Here is a 10908-nt window from a genome sequence, read left to right as displayed (position 1 = left end):
TTTTTCGTCTGAAATATTTCTATCGCCACTGACGCGGGACCAGATGTTGCAAGCCAAATTCGGGGCTTCTGATCCGTTCGCAATGCGTCCAACCTGACCTTTACCCTCCTGGAAGAGATCCTGTTGCGCGAACCCATTATTCCAGACTTTCGAAATTATTAATCGTCGAACGCTTCGAGCCTGACGATATTTACATTTTTCCTTTATTGCATACATACTTCTGAAGCAATTATTAAATTCTCGTTCAGGGTTACCGTGTCGGGTATTTCCCGATGGATATTGTACCTTCGACCTAGAAATGCCAAGAATCCTCGTCCGACATGAAACCTATGTTTTCAAACTTTTCTATACAGTTATTATGTACGATATATAAATCGTATACAATTGTTTCATGCATTATTCAATTTAGCACCGCGTGGAATATTCGAGGCCATGAGAACCAGAGAGTAGCCTATCTACAAAATTATGGTAATTAGTTATGAAGAGAAATTGGACCTATTTGCCAAAAATTCGTTGCAGTTCTACGCTGTCATCTGTTAACGATTGAGGAAATTAAACATGCGTCATTTTAGTTTTATAAAACATCGTATCAGCTGTGCGCTTTAGGCCATACCACAATTTAAAAAAGAAACGTTACTCGGGCCACTCTGGTTCCCAAGACCTCGTTTACGCATTCAATTGAAAAAAGTGTCTTTAAGGCTAGTCATTTGTTTGATCGCTATACAAAATAGGTACAAATGAAACTTTGGTCGATGTAGTGTGAAATTGAAACAACTTCAAACGCCGTGTATCGTCCAAACCTCGGTAAAACTCGATAAAAAAAAAGAATCTACAAATCGAAGCAATTACACGAATCGTAAGAAATGTTTCCGAGCCAATTCGAAGGCCGCGTGTGTTGCGAAATTTGACCGATCGACGAAAGTCTCGTCGCAGCCGAGACCGCGTAGGACGACAGCTTTCACGGCGGGCCACACGACAGGGAGCGTTATTGTTCTTGCGGGACAGCTGCTCGTGCATAATTACACAAAGGTGGTCTGTCCAGAAACTGGTTCACCCACTTGCGTAACGCGAAGATGCGGAAACCGAGCCCGAAAAACCAGGAGCGGTTGCATCACTTGAACGTGCCGCGATGCTTTTATTAGAACGGTCTCGAACGTGTCCGATCTTATCGTCCTCCCGTTTCGCGTTCGATGCGGCTCGAATATTATCGAACGACCCGCGGCGTTTTTAATTCGAAAGAGATGGGAACAGGTTTGGCAACGATGCAGATTTAGACTAATGCTCGAGTCAGGTTTGATTCTTAACCGTTAACATCGAGATCTAACCCGAATCATAGTTCAACTGGGCCCTACCTCGACTCTGACTTCGACTGATTCAAGTGCCATGGAAGTCAAGGGTCGAAGATATAATACTTCAGTGGCGTAGTGTGCCATAGGCAGGCAAGAAATCTGTGGTTTAGATACCTCGTACATCGAGTAGAGGTTCTCTTGGATGGCAAAAGTTAATTCTATTTCACTCCAGACCTCAGAAAAGGTCCAACACGCCACTGACCATGTTACGTTCCAACTCGCGTCCACTCCAATCGATCCGACCCAACGCACCGATCATTCACCTACCGATCGACCGATCTACTCGCTGGCATTTATCGAATTTTTCCTCGAGATGTACAACTTTCGCGAAAATTATCATAATTCCCATCCCTTCGCGCGAAACTCGATGAAGAAACGCGGAGAGTCGACGATCGGCGCGCGTTAGCACCGATCACCTTCGATCCGCGACTTGCATAACCGTAAACGAACTTCGTAATTAGCTCGGCTGAATTTACGGTTACGAGATCCGAGATTTTTTACGCGGAGCTGTTTAATTAATGTAACGTTAATCGCTGTCGGTTGCTCGGGAAGATAAAACCGCCGCGGAATCGGAGGCCTCGGGCGTTTCTCTGCTCGAGTAAAGTTCAGAAAGGGGAGAGAGAGAAAAAAAAAAGAATAGCATAAAAGCACGAGAAGTCACGCCTCGGTCGTCGATCTCGATCCACGTCCTGGCCCCGGGCTACTAGAAAGGGTTCTGTGACTTTTAACCGGGGCCTTTCAGGGATCGAAAGTAGCCCGGGACCACTTTCGAGGCCCCCAGGATATTGGAAAAAAAGCATTCGTTTGTGCAACTGTGTCTTTGTGGTTATTAAAGAGACTAAAAATCTGCTCTTGAAGCAGCGATGCAAAATAGAGGATCCCTTAAGGACGGTAGAGGTTGACTATTATACAATCAATCTCATAAATATTCGTACCCTCTATGTCTATTAAAGAAGTTTCCCTAAATTAAATATAAATATATGTACGAATGAGATTATACATGTATATATTTATTCTGTATACATCAATATATTTATGCAAACATGCACTTGGAAGAAGTTTCCCTAAATTAAATATAAATATATACATGAATAAGATTATACATGTATATATTTGTTCTATATACGTCAACATGTTTATACAAACATGCACTGTTATACGTACAGTCAATCCCATAAATATTCGTACCCTCTATGTCTATCGAAGAAGTTTCCCTAAATTAAATATAAATATATGTATGAATAAGATTATACATGTATATATTTGTTCTATATACATCAACATGTTTATGCAAACATGCACTTGGAAACGTCAAATCTACCACTTAATTTAAACAAATTTCTTCGATAGACATAGAGGGTAGGAATATTCATGGGACTGAGTGTAGATATTGAAGAGAGGTTTACACGGAGTAGTACAGATGAGAGTTACGTATTCTTAATAGATAATACACGAAACGAGGTTAAATCTAGTCTGTCACGGTCCTCGTCCAAAGATCTGACTATAAAACTTTCAGGTGTCGTAGGAGACTCGTAGATACACAAATAGATGGCCGCGCCATTTTCCTGCCAACATTCTTGATCATACGACATCCGGAAATTATGCAACCACCCCAAAAAGGTTAAGGACCACCGGGGTCAAGGGGTAATTTTTCAGAGTCGAATCGGAGGAGGATCGTTCCCCTTTCGCTTTCGATTTCGTGGGCCAACGCGAGTGTCTACCTTGCCAAAAACTGGTCCTCGTTGTTGCGTAATGGGAGGACCGGGAAGTCCTTCTCTTTCCGCGAAATGTCTGCACAATGACTCGACGAACTTTCACCGTGGCCACGCACACGCATGATCGAGTGCACATGCCCAAGTACACGCGTCGCCTGGTTCGCTGAAATACGATCGTGCAAAAAAAAAAGAAAAAACTCGATGGACGTTCATGTGGCCTCGATCGACCGGCAGAGATTGTTTCCTGTTGACAGGGACGCATCCAGCTTGACAAATAATTTTCCAGACGACTGGGTACGTTGTGTTTCGGTCCCGTTTCTTGTTAACGTTATTTGAGAAATCGGAATACCCTCTGGATAATATTTCTTGCGTCACTCGAACGTTATCCCCCCGGCTGGAATGGATATTGGGGAAATATCGTTGCTCGATTGTCGAGGAAAAGTATGCAGTTTGATATCTAGGCTAGCACGAATCGAACATTGGCCAATTTACCAATGGTATAGCTAAGGGAGTTGCGGGCAATAAATGGATTTGTCCTACTATCTGCAGTTGGACGAATTAATTGCTGGGATTGCGGAGCAACATATGTGGGTTAGACCTGACGTACCTTGCATATATAGATGTATGGAATTAATAAGATAATTAATACCGATAACGATAATAATACAATGGCCAGCCATAAAATAATAACAATTTATAGCGACATATTCGTAACGCAATCCTGTCGATTCTATGTTTCCACGAGTACCATTTTTCCAATTTAGTTGACACATCGTACGCCACCAACCTACTAATCGTTGCATTATGCAGCGAACGCAATGACCGTCGGATGACCTTGAACATCGATATCGTTCGCTACCCATCCTCAATGGCGACAATAGATACGAAGTGTCACAGATTCCGATAAACAATCACTTCGGCCGCGCGCTATCAATCTCTGTACGCAATTAAAAAGAACTCGACGGAAACATGGCGGCCAAACCGCTCGATACGTTTCTCAGGGCGACGAACGAACGTTTCGGTGATCGATACACTCTGCTCGCTTAGATTTACGTCATAGGCCATCCGGCAGGAAATTTTATCAGACTGCAGTATTTTATTACCCGTTCCGCGCACATCTGTAGCTCGCCGAGTGAAAGGAACGAACCCTTTCCCTTCGTGCTTCGTCTTCGTTTTCGTCGAATCCTGTTGCGAAAATGAAACCTTCGGTTCTCTCAGATCCAACGGTGTCCATTCGACGTGGAACGTTAAAAAATTAAAGGAAGGAATACGCTCTGGTTTGTTTCATCGAAACAAATCACGCTCTTTTGTGACAGAGCGTTGAAATCAACCGAAGAAATTATTTTATTTTATTTCAATTTTATCATTTCAAAAAGCATCTCCCATTCGGTGCCATATTTTCAATAATTTAGTTAGAAATGTTATAAAGAAATCATTTTTACTACTTATTTTGTATGCATAACGCCTCAGACACGTGTCCTGATTGCAACAAATTAGAAAAAGTTGTTTAACGACGAACAGGAAAGAGCTCGGGGTTTGTTTCGTCGATACAAACCCATCTGTTAGAAGTGACAAGTTTCCTGCTTCTTAAAAATGGGCATGGCTTAACTCTTGGCTCTTATTTGTGTCGCGATGGCTATTTTATTATTTCAGACAAATGTTATTCTGTTTGCAATTAAGACTCCTCGATTATCGAGCCATGGAGTCCTGTAAAACCCGACACTGGGACATGGGAAAATTCGCCAAGGGCTACGATCAACGGATGAACGTGTTTGGAGCGAGTGAAAGCAAAAAGAAACGGAAGTGGAGAATGAGATCCAGTGACGAGGAAACGGTGACATAAGGCTCGAATCGAGCGTAATCAACCTGGATGCAATCAGGAATACCCTTAGGCTGGTTCTCGACTTCCAAGGAATTTTCCAGTCGGATACACGTCGGAAGGAAAAAGTTAATTGTGCATATATTATTTCAGAAAGACTTTTCATTCGTTTTTCACGAGCGAGACTGGATTAAACCAAATAGATATTTCCGTGTATCTAAAATATTAGGTGGACTGGAAAGTAATGTCGTTTCTTTGACATTAAATTCAAACAAACTTTTTATAAATTTCTATTTTTAATTATTAATTGTATAATCGCTCCCGTTATCGATAGCCTTTTGCCATCTAGTGTGCAAATTGTCGATGCCAGAACGATAAAAATCAATGAGCTGATGAACGATAAACAAGTATTTAAAATTGTAAAAACGACATTATTTTCCGATTCGCCTAATAACTCTGAATGGTCGTGTCAGTGAATGCTGTGGGAAGTTCGCTGAATAATCAGCGATGCATAAGAGATCAAAGAGATCGTTTATGATCGTTAATTTTTAATTGAAGGAAAAAATTGAAGCAAAAAAAGGGCCTTTCTGACACGGAGCAGTGGTTTTCCAGGTTGACCGTCGACAGAGATAGCGAAGAAACGAAACGCATTAAACGAAACGAGGGGTCAACGATACTCGAGAATAATATCTGGCTCGGTCGTAATGACGGTAATTAGGATTAGCGCTGAACAATAGGTGCCTTGCGTAACGGAGAGTATAAAACTGAATCCAATGTCACTGTCTTGTGAAATTGCCTGACGCTGGTCTCCCTGGAAATCCGTCCCCGATTAATTTCATCTAATTTGATTTAATTAAATTGATCTATGATCAATTTTTACTCGCGATTAAGTCGGTGAAAAATTGTATCCGAAAACGGCGTAATTTTGAGCGTTTCGAAGCAGAGAACGACGAAACGCTCTTTCGACGTCCGATCTTCCTCTATGTTCTTAGGGTTTCGCGTATCCAGGCATCGTTCAGCGTCAGGGTTAGGCTTCGTCCGCTGAAATAGGTGTCGAATTTATGCAACACGCGCGCTTTCTATTTTCTATGTCCAAATCGTACGTCCCGTGCCGCACGGGGGACATTAATTGAACGTTCCCCGATGTTCATGCGGACGGTAAACAACGCGACGTATGTTAGCGCAATCGTTATGCAACGTCTCGTGTACTTCCACGTTCCGTTGACTCGTGGGCTCGTAATCTTATGATCCAGCCGGATTACAAAGCCTTGCGACATTTTGGAAAAAACGGGAACCGGAGTCGAGACTGCGCCCCGGCGAGACCCGATCCGTTCTCTGTTGCAATTACCAATATTTCTCCCTCTCCGCGACCAATCGACGTTCCTGCTGAAATATTTCCTTCGATTTCAGCTGAGAAATGCCGTAAATCTCCCCTGGCGACGTTCTTCCGCTATATAATTTCAGCGAAATGGACCCCGAGAAGGACCATTTTCAGGTTGGTCGTTTCGGTTATCTCGGAATTGGAAGCTGACAACTTTCCTTTCTGTTCCTCATCGGGAATCATTCTCTTCGGAATGCACTGGTGGTCCATTAACGTTCCACCGGAATATTCTCCTCGTTATCAGCAGGACATCGTTAGCATTAAATTGAAAAAAAATATAAGGTAAGATATCTTATGGAAGATCGGTCATTTTCTGTAGATTCCTGGTCAGGAATTTCGATGGAAATGAGATATGTTGTACTCTAGGTTAATTTAAAAGGAGTTTAAGTCATCACTTGACTGGTCTCGAGTTTGTTTAAGAAATACACGATGCCAAAGTTCGACCATGTTTGTTGTACACCCTGAACCCTCTACTCGATAGAAGGAATTGTATCGACCATGTATCGACCAGATACATGCGACAGATACATTTTTTACCTAATATAAGCGTACGTAGCTCGAAATAGACCCCGAGCACGACGTCTCAGATTTCTATCGGGGCCGTGTAATTTAAATAGTTTGAGAAATGCAAGAAATGTCCCAACACGTCGAGCAAACATTGTCGTGGTTTTTCGAGGCGGAACAGAGAACTTTTCCAGGTCCCTCGGAGCAGGAAGGCCGGAACTTTCACGTTGTCGCGGTCTTACGTCGCGGGGAATTTACGGAGGAACGCAACAACAACCCGAACCGAACACGTCCAGCCGGTTTCAACGATGGAGCGCCCCGTTAGCTATTCAGGGCAACCTTGCTGTCGTCGTAAAACTGCAGACGTCGGTCGCGGGCATACTAATTGGCCTAATCGCGCGTATCCGTGATCCCGATCATTTTTGCAGCCCGTCACGACAAGGCGCGCGCTTCGCAAACGATATTTTCAGCTAGTTCCCAGCGAAAACGTGTACAATCCGTCCGCTGCCGTATCGATTAACGCTTAACCGCCGTAACCAACCTCTCTGCCTTCGAGAACAATAGACCGTGAATAAGTGGCCGTTCCTTGCAGAAGCTAATAACGCTGGAGCAACATTAGCGCGTGTTTCCCTCCCTCGCGTTCCTGGGAAAACATGGGTGAATTATTTTTCGCGACGGGAAATCGAATGGGTAGGCAAAGTTTACGGTCGATCGCTCGCGGATCGCTTATCCTGCGACCCGTATTATTATATCGATTGGGAACTAAACATCCGAAATTATTCATGGGGCAACGTCGATTCGTAAAGACCGTGTACACGTTTTATGTGTTAGTGCTTTTTGTGAGAAACCTCGGCGTATTAGGTAAACTGGAAAGTAATGTCGTTTCTTTTACATTAAATCCAAACAAATTTTTGATAAATTTCTATTTTTAATTAATTATGTAATCGCCCTCGTTATCAACAACCTCTTGCCATCTAGTGTGCAAATTTTTCAATGCCAGATCGATGAAAATCAATGACCTGATGAGTGATAGACAAGTATTTAAAATTGCAAAAACGACATTACTTTCCAGTCCACCTAATACTTTCTTCATCTTCGTTTATTCGTTGAAACATGAATTTATAAAAGGACTCCCATCTTTATCATTTAATCGTCCAAGTTCCTTAATTGACATTGACAAGCGACGGTTGTTGAATGCCAATGTACCGTTTGATCGCGGTCCGTGGACTGCTTGAATTCATTGAAACATTTCAGAGACGAAAGACCCTATTAAGATCCGTTTTGAGGCTGGAGTCGTTGAAACTCGGCAGCTGGAGACTTTGCTCCGTGAAATCAGATCCGAGGCATCTTGAAAGAAAGACGGTATCTGAACGAAAAATGCTGTGTACCTGGAGGAAAGACGTAAGAGTGTAGCCACTGTCGAAAGGGGATTGTTTATCAGCTGGATCTTGCCGTGGGCGGCTAAATCACGGTTTGCCTCTTGTTCTAGTTTTCCCTCTTCGTTGCCTCGATACCGACAAATCACGTTAATTAAAAAGGATATAACGAGGATGTATAGAGCTGTTTAATTGCAAAATGGAAAAGGACTCGAATTTAAAAATATCCAACATGGAATCCTTCTTACCAAAGAATATCCAACGTGAAACTCTTCAACCCAAAGAATATCCAACATGAAACTTTTCAAACCAAAAAATATCCAACATACAATCCTTCAAACCAAAAAATATCCAACGTGAAACTCTTCAACCCAAAGAATATCCAACATGAAACTTTTCAAACCAAAAAATATCCAACATACAATCCTTCAAACCAAAAAATATCCAACATACAATCCTTCAAAGCAAAGAATATCCAATATACAATCGTTCAAACCAAAGAATATCCAATATACAATCGTTCAAACCAAAGAATATCCAACATGAAATCCTTCAAACCAAAGAATATCCAAGATGAACTTCTACAAACCAAAAAATATCCAACATGGAATCCTCCAGACTGAACAAACGCTCCCGACTAAATATGTTTCCACATATCCATTCCAAACCGACCGTGTCTTATTAAGACAGATACAGTCCCCATAAATCAGACCATCTGACGTCGAACAGGATTGTTTCTCGACTCAAATACGGCTCGAAGCCAAGTCGGAATAGTGCAATACATTTGATGACGTTGTTGCCTACTGGTAATTACAACAACCGTGCGAACCGTTGCAATTATTCGCGATATCATTATAGTCCTGGCAGGTCAATCCAGACTGGTAATGCCCACCGAAAGTTCTGCATTTCCTCCGTGGCTGGTGCATGATTTCACGTTGAACTATGAAGCGGATTAATTGACACACCGGCGGGGAGTCGCGACGCTGCGCCCGTACGGTCGTTAAAACCGTTTGTATTAATTAGCTTGTCACGTTGACGCCGGCGAGCCGGAAATTCAATATTCTTTATTTTTAGAGAAATTTTCCGCTGCATGGAAATGGTCGTTCACCCATTAATTAACAACGAGTGATCATTGTTCCGCAGCTTGTACAATTTCTTCGCAGCTTAACCCTCTGGTACATGCACTACAGGAAGAAGGAAAGGCGAATAAGATTCAAAGGATGTTAAGAAACACGAGTAAATTATGGTTAAACGCATATGGTTAATATAAGCCGTGGTAGACTTGAGCAAACACTCGACTCAAATCTTCGAACGCGAAGCGTCCTCTGGTAAGCATATTACAGGAAGAAAAAAATAGGAATAATATCCACAGGATATTAAGAAACGTAAATAAATGATGGTTAAGGTGCAATATAAGCCATAGCAGTCTTAAGCAAGCACTCGACTCGAGTCTTCGGATGCAAAGCGTCAAAAGGCATCGCCAGCATCCTATGTTTTCCCAAACGGATGCCGTCGCGTTAATCGTCCGACACGGGTGACGTAAACCCTCGAAAGGGCAGTCCCATTTTTCCCTCCCTCGGTAATTGTTAATTACTCGATTTCATCGGATGTTGTTCGTCACGAGATTAAACGGGCGATGCTCGTTCCATCGAGTCCAGGCTCTATTGCGTGTTGGGTGAACAAGAGGAAACGCGGTGAATTGCCCTTCCAATCATCCCATTATGCGAGCCTGCTTAGCTCTAGTACCGCCAACTGCCCACAGAACAATGTCTTTCATTTACGAGAATTTCGTTGCAAGATGTTATCTCCGCGATCCAGTCGACGCCCGCGATCCGAGAACTTCCTTGGAACCGTTCCTCGCTCAAACGATTCCGCATAATCGCAGCGTGCGAATAATTGAAACCAATCGACCAGCGAGCCACGTGCTCGAGCCCATAAAACCGGGGATAGCAATTGCTGTTGTACACAATGTGGATGGAGCGTGAATAGTTGCTCTTAATTCCGGATTCGATCCGGTTTCTGTTGCGACAGCGATTCGGTGCGCATTAATTGATGATTAGGGGTCGCTGGGGGGGGAGGTGGCGGATTCGAGTGTGCAGTTTGATTAGATCTGATTAGCTCTCCCAGGTGGCTATTCTATATCGAAGTATATATATAGAATATGTATGCTGAATTTTTTATTCTATTTGCATATTTGTATTTGTCATAGACATTGTGATCTTGACTATTGGAACGTAAATACTCGATATCAAGTCTGAATAGTGCGATACATTGGATGATATGCTGGTGATCCTGATAATAATCTTTTCATAAAAATAACAGATCCAAGATTATTGTTTAGTTTAGTTTAGAATACATATGTATGATATATATGTAATATATATATATATATATATTCGAAATCACAGTGTCTGTCATAAATACAAGTATGCAAATACAATAAAAAATACACCATTAGGAAGACGTTCATAAGACACACGTGGCTACTGCACGAGCCTAGTGGCTAGATCAAGAACAAATTTTTCTGAAAATTGGACCCACAATGTCTTCTCCGAGAACTACACACAGCCAAACAGCAAGAAGTAAACTACTTTCCCTGTAATTACGCTAATTGCCACGAATTACGAATCGCGTTTGACCCTTTCCGTGCAAATTAAATCGTCCAATCAGACCGCGGTTCTCCCGGCCTCTCGAGGAACCGCCGAAAGCAGCCGCAGTGGACGTAGGTCGCGAACTTCGTTACGCTCGGACGACGGTTTCCAAG

The sequence above is a fragment of the Hylaeus volcanicus genome, chromosome 4, assembly GCF_026283585.1.
Source record: "Hylaeus volcanicus isolate JK05 chromosome 4, UHH_iyHylVolc1.0_haploid, whole genome shotgun sequence".
NCBI lineage: Eukaryota > Metazoa > Arthropoda > Insecta > Hymenoptera > Colletidae > Hylaeus > Hylaeus volcanicus.
This window is presented reverse-complemented; position numbering follows the sequence as displayed.